An 18517-nucleotide genomic window follows, 5' to 3' on the forward strand; every position below is an offset into this window, starting at 1 on the left:
ACCAGAGTATGGATACGGGTGCCTCAAAGCAAAGCTCTCCTCAACCCAACGCTTGAACTGGGGTTGCCCAGTCTAGTGGCTGGCTCGCCATTACAACCTCTAAAACCAAAATCCTCCCTCCAAGGAGCCCTCTCACTGACACAGAACTAGCAGGCTTACGGCTCGTTCCTGGGAGAATCGGATGGAAGACCCAGAGCGGCCCGGGCAAGAGCAGAGTCATTGTCTCCAACACTCCTAAACCAACCACGTGCTTCTTCATCCTTGAACATGGAAGTATGGCCAGAATGATCAGAAACATGGGAGTCAGCACCTTCAAAGAGGAAACGCAGAGAGAATACCAGATTCCATGGGAAGTGTGAGTGTTTCAGGAATCACAGGAGAACTCTAAAAAAATCTAATTAGTCTTCAGGAAGAAATGGCACCCATAAGACAAAAATAGGACGCCATGAAAGAGGAACATCAAATGGTTTTAAAATAACAAATTGCTACATGAATAATTTGAAAACCCTTCCAGAAAAGTAAAATCCTCTCTCATAAAAATTTTAAAAGGAGATTAAAAAATAAAAGACCCAGAGAGTCCATCAAAGATAAAAAGGTAACAGGAGAAAAGGAGAGAGAAATTATCAACAAAATAACAGAAGAAAACTTCTCCTGGCTACAGAATACAGAAATCTCCAGATTGGATGTGTTTGCTGGATATTCAACACCGTGAATGGTTAAATAAAAGAGACACATTTTTGGGAAGTTTCAGGATGAAAAAGAAAAAATTCATCCAAGAAGCTTCCAGAGAGAACAGACATCTATAAAATAGTAGAAATCACAGTGGGAAGAGAAAAGGGCTGTGATTTCAGGCAATAGATGGGAACGTTATTTTTGGCCTACAGAAGCATACACTGACTCTTATCAAGGACAAAAAAAGGCAAGCGGTAGAAACCCCCCGAAAACATTTAGAGATGGGGCTCCTGGCTGGCTCAGTTGCTGAAGCATGGGACTCTTGACTTTGGGGTTGTGAGTTCAAGCCCCACGTTGGGCCTAGAGCTTTTTTTTTTTTTTTTCAATTGTGTTATGTTAGTTCCATATACTACATCGTTAGTTTTGATGTTGTGTTCCATGATTCACTGTTTGCGTATAACACCCAGTGCTCCATGCAATCCATGCCCTCCTTAATACCCACCACCAGACTCACCCACCTCCCAAGCCCCCCCAAAACTCTGTTTCCCGGAGTCCACAGTCTCTCATGGTTTGTCTCCCACTCCGATTTCTCCCCCTTCATTTTTTGCCTTCTCCTAATGTCCTCCATGTTATTTCGTATGCTCTACAAATAAGTGAAACCATATGATAATTGACTTTCTCTGTTTGACTTATTTCACTCAGCATAATCTCCTCCAGTCCCATTCATGTTGATGCCAAAGTTAGGTCTTCATCCTTTCTGATGGCTGAGTAATATTCCATTGTGTATATGGGCCACATCTTCTTTTAAATAAATAAAAGGTTTTTTAGGAAAAAAAGAAAGAAAATTTTAAAATAAAGTGCACAATGAAGTCATAGTCCCAATTATTAAGCATGACTCTGGAATCATAGGGAAGAATTAATAGGAGTCTAAAACAAGAGAAGCCGTTGGAAACCCAACCTGCCTTCCCACTGGGCCCCGTCTACTGCTGGCAGGACAGGATCTGGGATGGGAGCCTAGGGGGACCGAACCCTGCCCTCAAGGATCCTGCCATGACAGACACTTACAGAGCCAAAATAGTGCAAACCGATTACTTGTTTCCAACCTCCAGCATCACACCGTAGACAAACAAAATGCCTAAAATACGATTATGAAACGGACTGCAAGTGTGATCAGTGTGATGCTGTGGCCGTACAGGGAGAGCCAGTAAGGCGTGGAAAGCAGAAGGGAAAGGGGAAGGAGAGGGAAGTGTGGGAAACTGGTATCCTCATCTGCTCTAGTGAGAAATTAAGTATCTAAATGTGAGGGAAAGAAGAAGTGCATGTAAAATTAAGAACTTCATTAAAAAAGAAAAATTTTAAAAACATACTCTCTCCAAAAAACAATAATAATTCATTTAAATTTAATTGAAAATGGGGTACCCAGGTGGTTCCGTGGGTTCAGCCTCTGACTCTTGATTTCGAGTCATGATCTCAGGGTCGTGAGATCGAGCCCCACGTCAGGCTCCCGATGTGAAGTCTGCTTACGATTCTCTCCCCCACCTGCCCGCCCCACCCCTGTGCTCGTTTGTTCTCTCAATCAATCAATCAATAAAACAAAAAATAAAGAGGCAATGGCTTAACTTTATCATTTGTCGTGAAAAGACACCCCAATGGAAGGACTAAAAATGAGGCACAAACCTCAGAAAGAAGAGAAGAAATAAAATGAGCGACAGAGAAGCTAAAGGAAACCTTCCATCTTCCCGTGAACAGGAAATCAGTCAATACGGTCTCAGGTCACAAACCACAAAATCACACAGAAGTGGGTTCTTTGCAGTTGTGGAAGGAGCCACCAAGAAGAGCTTCAAAAAGGAATCACTAAGTTATTAAATTATTAAGCGAGGTCGCCTCTCAGGGACGCCGCGGGAGGGAGGCCAGAGCAGAGGCCGGATGCTCACACAGGGAAGACCAGGGTGGTCAGTGTTCCTGTCCCCGTGGCCTTGACCCAGACTTCGAGCAAACTGCTACAAAGAAGGAGCGTCCGGGATCCTATTCAAACAAAGGGATCTGTCCCGGAGTAGGTTTCTGGGAGGGCCTCCCTGAGGAACTGAGATCTATCCCATGCCTGGAATGCAAGCGGACGTCGACCAGAGGGATCCTGGTCGAGGGAGGAATCTGTTCTTTGTTTTTGGGGGGAGTGGGGGGTGGACTTGAGGCTTTCAAGGCTGAAGCAATGGCATAAAGTGCAGAGCCAAGAGGGAGCGTGGCAGGTGGGGAGAACTGGACCGAGGCCACTGTAGCTAAAGTAGCTCAGGACCCCAGGTTGGGGAGCGTCTGAATTCAAGGGGATTAGAACATTCCAGAGCGGCACCGCATCCCAGACTAGAGGATGAGGCAGAGTCATGGCCGAGGGCAGGCTTTCCTGCAGAGGCCAGGATGGGGCCAGCGGAGAAAGGGAAGCTTGAGTCCCGCAAAGGACGGCTCTGAGCAGCCAAGGGTGGGCGAGCAGAGGGCATGGACCAGATGTGAACACGCAGACGAGGACAGCGGGTGCTCTGTGCCCCGACGCATCAGGCGCCTTGGTTTTCTCCCCAGGCCCCAGTGCCAGTCCCCACCCCGCAGTCTGGTCCAGAGGAGACACTCCCTGGTTACTGTCCTCGTCTTCCAAGAACGAGATGTCAGCTGGAAACAATGAGCCTCTTACTGCCATGTTTTACTTGCCCGGTTTACTCTCCGCTCTGAGGGGGAAGAGAAAGAGAGGAAAGTAATTTTTGTTCTGCTAGAGAGTCTGTTCCAGCACATCACAGGATGAGATGAAACTCCGAAACGGCAGCAAAACAGCTCGTACTTGCTGACCGCGTCCTTGGTTCCCCACCAGGGGGTAAACACCGTTATGCCTTTTGCATTTAGTTTATCCCGGAAGCAACTGTGAGGGTGACCGCTTCTATTTCCTCCCAGTTAAGGAGAAGGAAGTCTGGGCTCGGAGAGATGAAGAAAGTCCCCCAAAACATATGGCCACAAAGTGATCAAACCGGCATTTCCACGCAGGGGGCCTGACTCAAGGACTCCCCTCCCTTGGATGGATTCTGCTGGAAAGGACGAGAATGCAGCTGCCTCTCACCCTTCTTCTAGATGTCCCTGGTGAAACCTGTCCTTTATCCCAGAGTCCTGCACTGGTGTGTAGCCCAAGAACGTGGGCAGGAACTACTATGTGCGTGTGTAACCACGACGCGGCAATTCGGTCTACACCAGTGCAAGTGATGAAGACGAGTCCGCCTTGGACCTCGAGCACTGAGTTTACAAAAGATCCGTCCAGACTGTTATTTCTGTGTTTTCCCCGAAATCTTAGAAAGGGCAGACTTGCCCATCTTTGAGTATCTTGAAGGTCAGTACCACATCTGACTCCTATTTCTCCCCAACACCTAACATAGTTTCTGGTTCACAGCAGAGGCTCAAGAAACATTTGCTAAATCAAGGTTTTTTTGGTTCAAAAAAGGGCAATAATTGTGCTTACCAACCCAATCTCCCCGTGACCTCTTCCCACCTGTATGATGCTGGTGAGAACCGCCTGCCTTGCGTTTTGACCTATCCTAAAATGCATTGGCTGGAATTTCCGGAAGGCAGGGGTGCCTCAAAACCCAGGGGAGGTTGGTGCATTTTTAACTACATGAACACAACCCAACCCTTGACAGGAGGAGATGGCAAAGACCAGTATTGAAGCACATGGACTCTAGAGTCAGAATTCATGCATTCAAATCTTGGCTCTTTCACTCTGTAAACTGTGGAAACGTAGCCAAATCCTTACAATTCTCTGTGCCTCAGTTTCCTTGTCTGTTAAGAACTACAACAGCATGTGCCCACTAGGGTTGCTTTTGGGGATTAAGTGCATGAACGCATCTAAACACTTGGAGAAATGATGTATACCAAGGCAGCACTCAATACAAATGCTAATGGCGTTAGCTGGGACACAGCTCCTTTACGACGCACCCAGTGAGGGCTCCTGGGGTCAGCCTAGGACCCCGCGTCCTGTGCACACGTTTGCTTTCAGCCCTACAGTTGCGCCTACTCTCAGGTCTGAAGAGATTTGCAGCCCGCCAGACAGGGCACTGACCTTTTCAACGTCAAGTTTAATTAAGGCTGGTGAGTAGCTCAAGTGTAATGTTTCATGTCTTTCCATGTAGTTCAGTAAGAAAGATTTATTAACTCATTAAAATGTCTTGTTAGTGAGCTACCCAGAAAGACTACTACTCCCAGACAGCTACTCGTTCCAGAAAATGCCAAGAACAGAGTCTGACTTTCCTGACTTCCTAGGTGGCATCTGCGTCACTAGGTCATGCTGCTCCAGCATGAGGATAAAAAGCTTCAACAGGTGTGATGGTGGATTGGTGGCAGGCAGAAGGCTGCGGACGTGTCATAGGAGACCACGCCGGGCTGGCACCATACTCTGCTTCTCCTTGCCGTGGAGGGGAGCTGCCTGACGGACTGAGTCATCCAGTTCCAAGGAGCTCGGTCTCTGGGAGGTGTCCATCCTGCTTCCTGCAAACCAACCACCTGAGCCCACCAGCATTAAGTTAATCTGTTCCGCTCTCCATTTGGCCCGTCAGACCATTTCCACTTCTAAAATGTAACCTTTCGGGGCGCCTGGGTGGCTCAGTCAGTCAAGCATCTGCCTTCAGCTCAAGTCATGATCCTGGGGTCCTGGGATCAAGCCCCGGGTCAGGCTCCCTTAAGCAGGGAGCCTGCTTCTCCCTCTCCCTCTGTCCTTACCCCTGCTCATGCTCTCTTGCTCTCTCACTCTCTCTCTATCAAATAAATAAAATCTTTTTTTTTTAATAAAGTAAAACATAGGGGTGCCTGGGTGGCTCAGTGGGTTAAAGCCTCTGCCTTCAGCTCAGGTCATGGTCTCAGGGTCCTGGGATCAAGCCCCACATCGGGCTCTCTGCTCAGCAGGGAGTCTAAAAAAGTAAATAAAAAATAAAAATAAAGTAAAACGTAATCTTTCTGCTTCTCCACCTGCCTCTCCCCTCCTTCCGATCAATTTACAAAGGCACAGTCTCCTTTTCAGAATCTCACTATTCGGCCGAGCAGGAATTCCCCTCAAAGTCCAGTTCCTCAAATTGTCTTCTCACCCCCATCCTGTAAAATGTGCTGACGTGTAGCATGTGATAACAAGTCCACACTTATATTTTTGGTCTACGTGTGTATTCCCTCTCTGCTTTCTCTTTTGTCCTCATTAGATCAGAAGCAGTAGAACACAGTGGTTAAGGACGTGGGCTGGGAAGGGGCGACTTCAGGCTCTTGTACTCGATGTGTGACTTGGAGTCAATTATTGACTTTGTGTCTCAAGCCCTTCATCGGTATAATGGAAGTAAGAACAGCCCCTTCCTCACAAGTCTGTTGTTGAGGACTACATTCTGTAAAAGCTGACTAAGGTTCTTAGAAGAATGTCTGTCAATAATTAAGTATCAAATAAACACTGTCATTTCATTCTTGTGATCTTCGTTGTGTTTGTTGTTACAAGGTGCTAATACGCAGGGTCCAGTCGCCCACAGCGCCAAGCAGAGATCGATATTTCATAAAGTTCTTTGGATCATGGGCTATTGATGAGAATAGGAATGGGGGGGGGGAATGCCAAATAAGGTCTAGGTTTTTAGTAAGTTAAAGTAGGCAACAGTGAGTTCTCTGAATGCATTTCCACCATCATCTCAAGCTTCCGATTTATTATGACAATTTCCAGCTTTCAAATATTGAACAGTAAACGGGAAATTAATTTGAGGATGATGGTCTCCATCCAGAAAGGAAAGCAATATCCGCATCAAGTAACCAGACACTCTAACTAGGAAATTTCCTTCAGAAAACGGATATGATGAACATGGACCTTGAAATAATCTCAGCAGACTTAGAAATTTCACTACTAGAAGTGAAGGACGAATTGCACTTCCGGTCTGGGATAGCCCAAATTGTCACCACGACTTTGTTTTATTTTCTAGTTGGAGACCGTCTTCTGGAAATCCACAGAGGGATCTGACTCCAAAACTGAAAAATGGGTGACTGTCTGGTGACTCCCTCCCTCCTTGTACCGGGTGGCGTCCATGGACAGGAACAGAGATGCAAAGTTTGGAGGCACAAAACTATACATGCTGGGAATTCTGTAAACCTTTCATTAATGATAAAGTGGTTCATGTTTAAAACTCCATGTGCACACTAGTGTGATGTGCAAACAGGGGTCTCGTTACCCACAAGTATTTCAAAGGAAGCCTAACGCTGACCACTTCACAGATTGGGTAATAGAGACTGTCCAGTATAATGTTCAAATCACCTGTGACTATTCTATTTGGGCTGCATGGGTTAGGATCAACAGTAATTAAGGCTCTAAGGTAGATGTGAAACAAAACCCCCCAATGCGCGGCAAAGATTAGAAGTAATGTCAAGATGACGATGCAGAAAACAATATGGCCAGCAGAGGGCGCCAGAGGGGCTCCGTTGGTTAGGCTGGGTTTAGGCTCAGACCAAGATGTCAGGGGCATGAGATTGAGCCCTGTGTTGTGTCTGTGCTCAGTGCAGTCGGCTTGGGATTCTCTCTTGCCCTCTCCCTCTGCCCCTAAATCTTTTAAAAAACAAAAAACCACACACACAATGTGGCTGACCATCCCCACTCTCATGTAGACTATTATCTATGGACCATTACCAGACACCATCAATACCATTTCCCTCTCTTTATATGGGACACCCTGAAAATTAAGCAGCAGCTTTAGTGAGAGACAGAGAGCATGAACCCAGTAGGTCCCAGGTAATGCAGGTATAGCAAGACCAACAAAAGTAGTGCTTCGGGAAGTATTTTTGTCGATAATGGAAAAGCACCAATTAAAAAAAAAAAAAAAAGTCAACCCTGGCTCAAAGATAGATAATAAAGAGGCAGCAGGAAGCCAGGGAAAGTTGGCAGGAGTTTCAGAAGAAGATGCCAAAAACCAAGTCAAAGTTAATGATCGTAACATCTAACAGCTGCAGAGGGCTTGCCCTCTGCCGAGCGCCATCCATGGATGCTGGCTGTAAATCTTCACACGTCGACACATTACTGTTATCTTCTCCTTTGTATAGTGAGAAAGCTGAGACTCAGAGAGGTTGATAAGGTTGCCTAAGTCACAGCATATGTGCTGAACGCCAAAACTCAGACCAGGTCTGCCTGATGCTGAAGCACCGAGTTGGCGGGAGTGACCCCAGGTTAAAGGGGGAGACAGCAGAGGGGGCAGCCTGAACAGACCAAGACTGGAACCCCCAGACAACAGCCAGTTCATGAGCGAGCCATTGGAAAAATTCGGCTCGCAGGCTCATAGAAATAGCGTGGACATTTTGCTCTCCACCACGTCTTCTCGATAGGAAAAAAACACATGGAACATGGAAAACTAAAATCCAGCCTGACAATATTCATGGGGTCCCAAGTTTATACTACGCCAGGACTATGGGACTCCTCAATCAAACCCCGAAACTGAGACCACAAAACCTCTCGGGCAGTGGCAAAAGGAAATGTGAAGCCTTCCCAGAGACACTTCCGGAACCCAGAGTATTCTTGTCTCATGCAAGATAAAGGGCAGAGGTGCGCTCACGGTAAGAAGGTGTAAGCCGTGTCAGGAAGGATCTCGGGAGGTCTAGTCAGCAGACAGCGCAGATGCGGAAACAGACACTCGAGAAGCCACAAAGAGCAGCTTTTAAAGTCCTATAGGCCTATAATTAAATATTTAAGTATGTTCAAAATTATCAAACTTGGAAAAGAGCTATGAGACATGATAAAACAACAGACCCTCCACAACGCAGAGTACTAACCACTATCCGATCATGGCACAACAGACCCTTCCAACAGACAAAAGAACCAATCTGAAAAACTAAGCAGAGCTTCTACAAAAGCACCAGTCATTTTTTTCCCAGATTTGTTGAGGTAAAATTGAACATTTATATGTATATACACATATACATATATTTATATACATATATAAATATTTATAATATTAAATATTATATTATTAAATATAATAAATTAAGGATATTAACTATTACAATATTAAATATATTTTATATACATACATATATAAAAATATATATATATGGGGTGCATGATTCGACATATACACTGTGAAATGACTGCCATAACCCAGCTAATTCACACCTCCATCACCTCCCATGGTTATCTTTTCATATGTGGGTGTGGTAAGAACCCTCAAAATCTGCTCTCTTGGCCATATAAAATTGTCGACTCTAGCCACCATACTGCATATTAAATATACAGCACCTACCTCATTTCCCTTACCCCCAGCCCCTCGTAACCACCACCGTAGTCTCTGCGTCTGTGAATTTGACTTTTTGAGACTCCACAAACAAGTGAGATCACACTACTTGCCGTTCTTTGCCTGGTTTACTTCACTTAGCCTCATATCCTCTGGGTCCATCCATGTCGGTGCAAATGGCAGGATGTCCTTCTTTCTCGTGACTCGTCCCCTGTACTGAGGTACTACATTTTGTTGATCCATTTGTCTGTTGCCGCACACGTCAGTTTTTCCCATGTCTTGGCTAATGCGCACAATGCCGCAACGAACATGAGAGTGCAGATACCTGAGATGCTGACTTCCTTTTCAGTACACTGCTGGGTCACAGGATAGTACCATTTTGAATTTTGTGAGGGAGCGCCATACTGTTTTCCATGATGGCTGTCCCCATTTACATTCCCCTCAACACTGTGCGAGGGACCCCTTTTCTCCGCATCCTCCCCAACACATGTTATCTCCTGTCTTTTTGGTAACAGCCATCCTAACAGATTGGGGGGGGGGCTATCTAATGGAAGTTTTCCCATTTCCTTGGTTCTTTGGGATATTCAGCATCTTTTCACATACATGTCAGCCATTTGTATATGTTGAGAAAATGTCTATTCGGTTCCTTTGCATATTTTCCAAAATGTTATTAGGGTCTTTTGCTGTTTCGTTTTATGAGTTCCTTATGTACTTTGGGTATGAACCCCATGTCAGATAGACGGCTTGCAAATATTTTCTCCAATTCTATAGCCGGCCTTTTCATTTGGTCGATTCTTTTGTTACACAGATTTTTAACTTCTTGTAGTCCACTTGTTTCTTGCTTTTATGGCTTGGGCTTTGGGTAGGATGGACATTTAAAGAATATTAAATTTTATCCTATCTGTGAATACAGGATAGCTTTCCACTTGTGTTTTCTTTGATTTCTTTCTTATAGTTTTATAGTCTTGGAGTTTTCATCATATAGGTCTTTCACCTCCTTGATTAAATTGATTTCTATGTGCTTTATTCTTTTGATGCTAATATGTATAAATGGAATTATTTTAATTTCGTTTCTAGATAGCTTGTTGTTCCTGTTTATAAACACAGATGATTTTTATATGTTGGCTGTGTATCCTGAAACTTTACTGAATTTATTAATTCTAACAGGGTTTTGGTGGAGTCTTTAGGATTTTCAACATATAATATGTTATCGGCAAACAGTGATCATTTTTCTTCTTCCTCTCGGACACGGATGCCGATTTTTTTTTCTTGCTTAATTGCTCTGGCTGGGACTTCCAGGACTGTATTGAATAGTAGTAGAAAGTAAACACCCTTGTCTTACTGCTAATCACACAGGAGAAACTTTCAGCTTTCCATCATTCGGATGTTAGCGTTGGGCTTGTCATAGATGGCCTTTATTATGTTGAGGCACATTCCTTCGACAGATAATTTGTTGAAGTTGTTATTATGAAAGGATGTTGAATTTTGTCAGATGAGCTCTATGTACCTGTTGACATGTTCCTACGGTTTTTACCCTTCATGCTGTTAATGTGTGCCACGTTTGCTGATTCGCAGATGTTGAACTCGGCTTGCATCATGAAGATGAATCCCACCAGATCAGGTATGTGGTCCTTTTAATGCATTATTGAATTCAGTTTCCTGCTATTTTGTGTAGGATTTTTGCATATACGTTCACCAGACATTACTGGCCTATAATCTTCTTTTCTCGTAGAGTCCTCATTTGGCTTTTGTATACCTAATGAGTCTGGGAGTGTTCCCTCTTCTTCGGTGTTTCGGGGGAGTTTGGAAAGGATTAGCATTAATTCTTCTTCAAATATTTAGTAGAGTTCGCCGCCGAAGCCATCTGGTCCTGAGCTTTCCTTTGCTGAGAGAGTTTTGATGGCTGCTCTAATCTCCTTATGCGTTATTGATCTATTCAAATTTTCCATTTCGTCGTGATGCAGTCTTGATAGATTACACATGTCTAGAACAATATCTGTTTCTTCCAAGTAATCCGGTTTGTTGACACAACTGTGCACAGCAGTCTTTTGTGCTTCTTCGTTCTTGGGCGGTACCCGTTGTGATATCCCCACTTTCACCAACTTATTTGAGTTTCTCGTTTTCTCCTGGTAAGTTTGGCTAAAGGTTTGTCAATTTTGTGTATATTTTCAAAACCAGCTCTTAGTTTCACTGTCTTTCTCGTGTATTAGTGCATTTCTGTTTCTCGTGTATTTCATTGATTTCTGCCGTCCTCTTTATTATTTTTTTCTTCTTGCTAACTTTTGGCTTATTTTGTTGTTCTTTTCCTAGTTCCTTGATGTGTAGGCTAGGTCGTTCTTTTCTCTCAATGTAGGCATTTATCACTGTAAAAATTCCTCAGAACTGCTCTTACCGTATCCCATAAGTGTCGGTAGGTTGTGTTTCCGTTTTGTTTGTCTCAAGATACTTTCTGAGTTGCCCTTGATTATTCGACGCATGGTTGTGGAGCAGAGCTGTTTCTTTTCTGCACTTGCACTTTCCAGCTCTTTCTCCTGATTTCTAGTTCATACCATTGTGGTCAGAAAACATTCTTGATGTGATTTCAAACTTCTTAACTTTGTTAAGACTTGTGTTGTGGCCCGGACATGACCCGTCCTGAGACGTCTCTGTGCACACTTGAGAAAGTGATTTCTGCCGCTCTTGGGTGGAATGTTCTGTGTGTCTCTGTTAGCTCCATTTGGTTCAAAGTATGGCTCATGTCTGCTGTTTTCTTACTGGTTTTCCGGCTGGAGGATCTATCTGCTGTTGAGACAGGCTTATTAAAGTCCCCCTCTCCCTGTGGTTATTTTATTGCTTCTATTTCTCCCTTCAATCTGTTAATATTTGCTCTATATATTTGTATGCTATGTTGAGTGCATGTCTATTAAGAATTGTTATAACCATAGTCGTTAATCTTTAAAAAAAGTAAAAAAAAAAAAAAAAAAAAAAAACCAAAACACAAAAACCCAGTAGTTTAGATGCTGCTAAAGAAAGATGTGGGGAGGGGTACCTGGGTGGCTGGTTAAGTGTCTGCCTTCAGCTCAGGTCATATTCCTGGGGTTCTGGGATGGAGCCTTGCATCAGGCTCCCTGCTCAGCAGGGTGTCTGTTTCTCCCTCTCCCTGTGCCCCTCCTCCTGCTTGTGCTCTCTCTCTCTCTCAAATAAATAAAATCTTAAAAAAGAGAGAAAGATTTGGGGAACTGAAGAAATATCTGAAGTAATTACCTACAAACCAACATAAAATATAAATGGGTAAAAATATAAAGAAGATCATGATTTGGAAAATGAATTAAGTGCCCAATACCTAGCTAAGGAAAGTTATAGGACAGAAAAAATAGAATGGGACTAAGGTATTATTTAAAATGGGAAACCTGAGAATTTTCTAGAAATTCTTTGAGAATTTTCTAGAATCAGAAAACAAAATAAATATGAAAAACAGATCTATCTAAATGAGATCACATAATGAAGTGAAAATATATGTAAATCAAGCAAACTCTCTTTTAAAACACAAAGATTCACAGATTGAATTTTTAAAATCCAGTTACATGCCATTGACAAGAGATAATTTTAGAAAGGCACAGAAAGGCTGAAAGTAAAAGAATGAAATAAGATATGGCCTACCAAATATTTACCAAAAAGAGCTGTAACAGTAGTATGGATTTCCAAAGAAATAACATAGCCTTTTAATAAGACCTCTGTGTTTACTCTTGACCAGCCCACAGAAGCGCAAACTGATTCTCCTTCTTACTACGTACTGAAGAGGATACATATGCCTAGTCAATACAGGTACATACTATGTATCAGAGGCCGTGTTAACCTCTTCTAATAAAGACACAGAGTTTGACACCAACTTCTGGAATTGGGCAATTTGTTACACGGTGGTGGTGTGTTATTGTTACATGGTGGTGTATTATTGTTACACAGTGGTGGTGTGTTATTGTTACATTAGCAGTGGCCAGGCCCAGTAAATTAAATGGAGATATGATGGGCTACGACCCTTGTATCCTTTACATTTTTAAGAATAGCACTGATCTCTGTCATCCCTCAACATGTGATATTTATTTTCTTGGCCTAGAGGGAGAGTTTCTTGGCTTTCCCTCTGTAATAAGTCCTACAGGTCATAAGAATCAAGGTGAGGGCTGAGAACATCCATTCTACTCATTTGTGACTGGGGAAATGACCCTGGCTGGGTCTGTGGACCTACTGGACTCATTGTGTCATGGACCTTGGCGGACTCCATGTATTATCTAACTCCCGTACATCTCTACAGTGATAGAGGAGACCAGGATATCACTTTGGGTCCCCCAAAATCAATGTCAGCGTGGAACCTATATCCAACAGTGCTCAAAAAACTGGGCATATCCCTTTCCTCCGTGTGTGGTTATTTGAGTACACGTCTATAGTTCGTTTTGGGGAAGGAGTGAGGAAATTGCTAACCTGCCCTTGTCATGGCATTTCAGGGTCCTTCTCCATGAGGACCTGGCTTCTGTAGTTAATTCGTTCTGGGACTAAAAACAAAAGAAGCAGCAGCTCAGGCTGAAAACTAGGCAAAGGATTGTGACCATTGATTGGGGCAACTGACTTAGACCTTCTGCTTAACCACTGCTTACTCCATTTGGTCATCTACATTAAGCAACATCCTTGTTAGCTGCCCAACTATCTTGCCTTCAGGAACACCATATCCTAAAGACCATCCTTGTGCATCCTGCAAAGCCAGGCCCTGCGGGTCCCAATCCAATACTGCTGTCCATACTAGTAAGTCCCCCAACTTTGCTTTGGTTACGTATATTCTGGGACCCCATCATCTTTACTGTTCCTACAAAGCCCAGTTCTGCAACAGCATCTCCTACCATCCATTCCAGCCTACAAAACAGAGCTACGGCTACGCTCCTAAAAAATGCTGGAGCTCACCAGTGTATTCGTTGCCTTAATGAGTGGTGTATCTCCCAAGCCTCCTAACACCTTCCTGTCTTACACCGGAGACTTATCCTAGCACGCTCACATCAGGTGATTTTTTATCTCTTCCTCCATAGCCTGTCATACCCCTGACACATATACTTCCTTTAACTGGAACCGGTGCTTTTTCCAATCTTCCCAGAGCTACCCGAGTAGCATCTTAGAACTGTGTCCCAGGGCCTGTGCTGGGGAATCCAACCTTGTGTCATCAGAGCATGTCTCCGAGTTGGCGAGCTCTCGTCCAGCTGTATATTCTTCCCTGCTTGATCTAACATCCTCCCTGTGGCCGTGCTGTACTGGTTCTCGCAAGATGGTCAGCACAATCTAGTAATCAGTCTGCCCTTGAATGAGACTGCTGCACGGTATTCAGGAAGGGGGGAGGGCTCTAATTTCCAATGATAGGGCGTGAGTTCTTCAGATCCAGAGGGTTCAGGAGAAACTAGAGTGGGTTCAAGGTTCTCAACTGTGTCTACCCAGAGGGTCCCACACCAAGCCTTGGGTTCCCAGTCCTTCCCCATTTAAGGATCTGGCATTGCCATGGAGGACTTGCCTAGACTGAGAATTCAGCCTCCTTTGACTCCTTCTCTTATTATATCCTGGGTTTGGTCTGCAGTTCTATCTGCTTCGTAACATAGAAGGAAAGAATTCTTTTAAATGCTGCCGATAAGGCCCTTGGAAGTTCATACCCTGCTTTAAATCACTAACAGACCTGAACCTGTCATTTTCTTTCTTCAGTGTCAAAGAGCACTTAGCAAGAGCCACGTAATTCCAGCCGTCCTCCTTAGCATAACCACTTCCCCCATGTACCCCTCAAATCCCAGAGACATTGCCCCAGCGAGTGCATCCCCTTCCCCTACACGCCCTCCGATGTTACCTCAGATGACACAGTACAGCAGAGACGATCAAAACTCCGCCGACCTCCAGGGATGGGACGCCCATTGCTGAGTTCTCCACGGCCAAAATTCCACCTGAGAAATCTGTTTCCCAAGCCATGCTATTCTGGTATCCCCCGGCGTGGGTTGTATCTTCCAGATGCAGAACCTGAGATGAGGATTCGTGTAGGATGCACAGAGGGTGGGAGGAGTGGGAGAGAAAGAGAAGAGGGCGGAGGGGAAAGTAAATCAAGGAGGTGGCCCCACTGAGAAGTAGCCTGATCCCACAGGGAGGTCTGGAACAGAAGCTGCACATGGAATTGGTGTCATCTTGAGACGGTGTGGGCGGGGGGCTCACATTATTTCCTCCCATGTCGGTCGTTGGCTGCAGACCGTCACTGTACACTCGTACTTGTGATATCTCTCTCTCCCTCTCTCTGTCAAATAAATAAATACAATCCTTAAAAAAAATCATTCATAGCTCATCCTTTCAGAGTTTGTAAATAAAACAACCTCTTAGGAAACTACAAGTGAAAGAGAAATTTAAAATACTTTTATTTATTTATTTGACAGACAGAGATCACAAGTAGACAGAGAGGCAGGCAGAGAGAGAGAGAGAGGGAAGCAGGCTCCTTGCTAAGCAGAGAACCTGATGTGGGGCTGGATCCCAGGACCCTGAGATCATGACCTGAGCCTAAGGCAGAGGCTTTAACCCTCTGAGCTACCCAGGTGCCCCTGAAAGAGAAATTTAACCTGATAAAAGTTACTTACCAAAAATATGAACAAATTCTCCTTTTTTGTAGGGTCTTTGCCTGGTTTGGGGATCAGGGTAATGCTAGCTTCATAAAAAGAGTCTGGAAGTTTTCCTTCTGCTTCAATTTTTTGAAACAGCTTCAGGAGAATTGGTGTTATTTCTTCTTTGAAAGTTTGGTAGAATTCCCCAGGGAATCCACCAGGTCCTGGGCTCTTAGTTTTGGGGAGGTTTTTGACCATTGCTTCAATTTCCTTACTAGATATCGGTCTATTCAGGTTTTCAGTTTCTTCCTGGTTCAATTTTGGGAGTTTATAGTTTTCCAGGAATGCATCCATTTCATCTAGGTTGCTTAGCTTATTGGCATATAACTGTTGGTAATAATTTCTGATGATTGTTTCTATTTCCTTGGTGTTAGTTGTGATCTATTTTCATCCATAATTTTATTAATTTGGGCTTTCTCTCTTTTATTTTGGATTAGTGTGGCCAATGGTTTATCAATCTTATTCTTTCAAAAAACCAGCTTCTAGTTCCATATAAATTTTAGAATTATTTGTTCCATTTCTTTGAAAAAAATGGATGGTATTTTGATAGGGATTGCATTAAATGTGTAGATTGCTTTAGGTAGCATAGACATTTTCACAATATTTATTCTTCCAATCCAGGAGCATGGAACATTTTTCCATTTTTTTGTGTCTTCCTCAATTTCTTTCATGAGTACTTTATAATTTTCTGTGTATAGATTCTTAGTCTCTTTGGTTAGGTTTATTCCTAGGTATCTTATAGTTTTGGGTACAATTGTGAATGGGATTGACTCCTTAATTTCTCTTTCTTCAGTCTTGTTGTTGGTGTACAGAAATGCAACTGATTTCTGTGCATTGATTTTATATCCTGACACTTTATTGAATTCCTGTACAAGTTCTAGCAGTTTTGGAGTGGAGTCTTTTGGGTTTTCCACATATAGTATCATATCATCTGCGAAGAGTGATAGTTTGACTTCTTCTTTACCAATTTGGATGCCTTTAATTTCTTTTTGTTGTCTGATTGCTGAGGCTAGGACTTCTAATACTATGTTGAATAGCAGTGGTGATAATGGACATCCCTGCTGTGTTCCTGACCTTAATGGAAAAGCTTTCAGTTTTTCTCCATTGAGAATAATATTTGCGGTGGGTTTTTCATAGATGGCTTTGATAATATTGAGGTATGTGCCCTCTATCCCTACACTTTGAAGAGTTTTGATCAGGAAGGGATGCTGTACTTTGTCAAATGCTTTTTCAGCATCTATTGAGAGTATCATATGGTTCTTGTTCTTTCTTTTATTAATGTGTTCTATCACATTGATTGATTTGCGGATGTTGAACCAACCCTGCAGCCCTGGAATAAATCCCACTTGATCGTGGTGAATAATCCTTTTAATGTACTGTTGAATCCAGAAAAGACCTCGAATAGCCAAAGGAATATTGAAGAACAAAGCCAAAGTTGGTGGCATCACAATTCTGGACTTCAAGCTCTATTACAAAGCTGTCATCATCAAGACAGCATGGTACTGGCACAAAAACAGACACATAGACCAGTGGAACAGAATAGAGAGCCCAGAAATCGACCCTCAACTCTATGGTCAACTAATCTTCGACAAAGCAGGAAAGAATGTCCAATGGAAAAAAGACAGCCTCTTCAATAAATGGTGCTGGGAAAATTGGACAGCCACATGCAGAAAAATGAAATTGGACCACTTCCTTACACCACACACGAAAATAGACTCCAAATGGATGAAGGACCTCAATGTGAGAAAGGAATCCATCAAAATCCTTGAGGAGAACGCAGGCAGCAACCTCTTCGACCTCAGCCGCAGCAACATCTTCCTAGGAACAACGGCAAAGGCAAGGGAAGCAAGGGCGAAAATGAACTATTGGGATTTCATCAAGATCAAAAGCTTTTGCACAGCAAAGGAAACAGTTAACAAAACCAAAAGACAGCTGACAGAATGGGAGAAGATATTTGCAAACGACATATCAGATAAAGGGCTAGTATCCAAAATCTATAAGGAACTTAGCAAACTCAACACCCAAAGAACAAACAATCCAATCAAGAAATGGGCAGAGGACATGAACAGACATTTCTGCAAAGAAGACATCCAGATGGCCAACAGACACATGAAAAAGTGCTCCACGTCACTCGGCATCAGGGAAATACAAATCAAAACCACAATGAGATATCACCTCACACCAGTCAGAATGGCTAAAATTAACAAGTCAGGAAATGACAGATGCTGGAGAGGATGTGGAGAAAGGGGAACCCTCCTCCACTGTTGGTGGGAATGCAAGCTGGTCCAACCACTCTGGAAAACAGCATGGAGGTTCCTCAAAATGTTGAAAATAGAACTACCCTATGACCCAGCAATTGCACTACTGGGTATTTACCCTAAAGATACAAACATAGTGATCTGAAGGGGCACGTGTACCCGAATGTTTATAGCAGCAATGTCTACAATAGCCAGACTATGGAAAGAACCTAGATGTCCATCAACAGATGAATGGATCAAGAAGATGTGGTATATATACACAATGGAATACTATGCAGCCATCAAAAGAAATGAAATCTTGCCATTTGCGACGACGTGGATGGAACTAGAGCGTATCATGCTTAGTGAAATAAGTCAATCGGAGAAAGACAACTATCATATGATCTCCCTGATATGAGGACATGGAGAAGCAACATGGGGGGGTAGGGGGATAGGAGAAGAATAAATGAAACAAGATGGGATTGGGAGGGAGACAAACCATAAATGACTCTTAATCTCACAAAACAAACTGGGGGTTGCTGGGGGGAGGTGGGATTGGGAGAGGGGGAGCGGGCTATGGACATTGGGGAGGGGAGGCGAACCATAAGAGACTATGGACTCTGAAAAACAACCTGAGGGTTTTGAAGGGTCAGGGGTGGGAGGTTGGGGGAACAGGTGGTGGGTGATGGGGAGGGCACGTTTTGCATGGAGC

This window comes from Meles meles, chromosome 5 (genome assembly GCF_922984935.1).
Source record: "Meles meles chromosome 5, mMelMel3.1 paternal haplotype, whole genome shotgun sequence".
NCBI lineage: Eukaryota > Metazoa > Chordata > Mammalia > Carnivora > Mustelidae > Meles > Meles meles.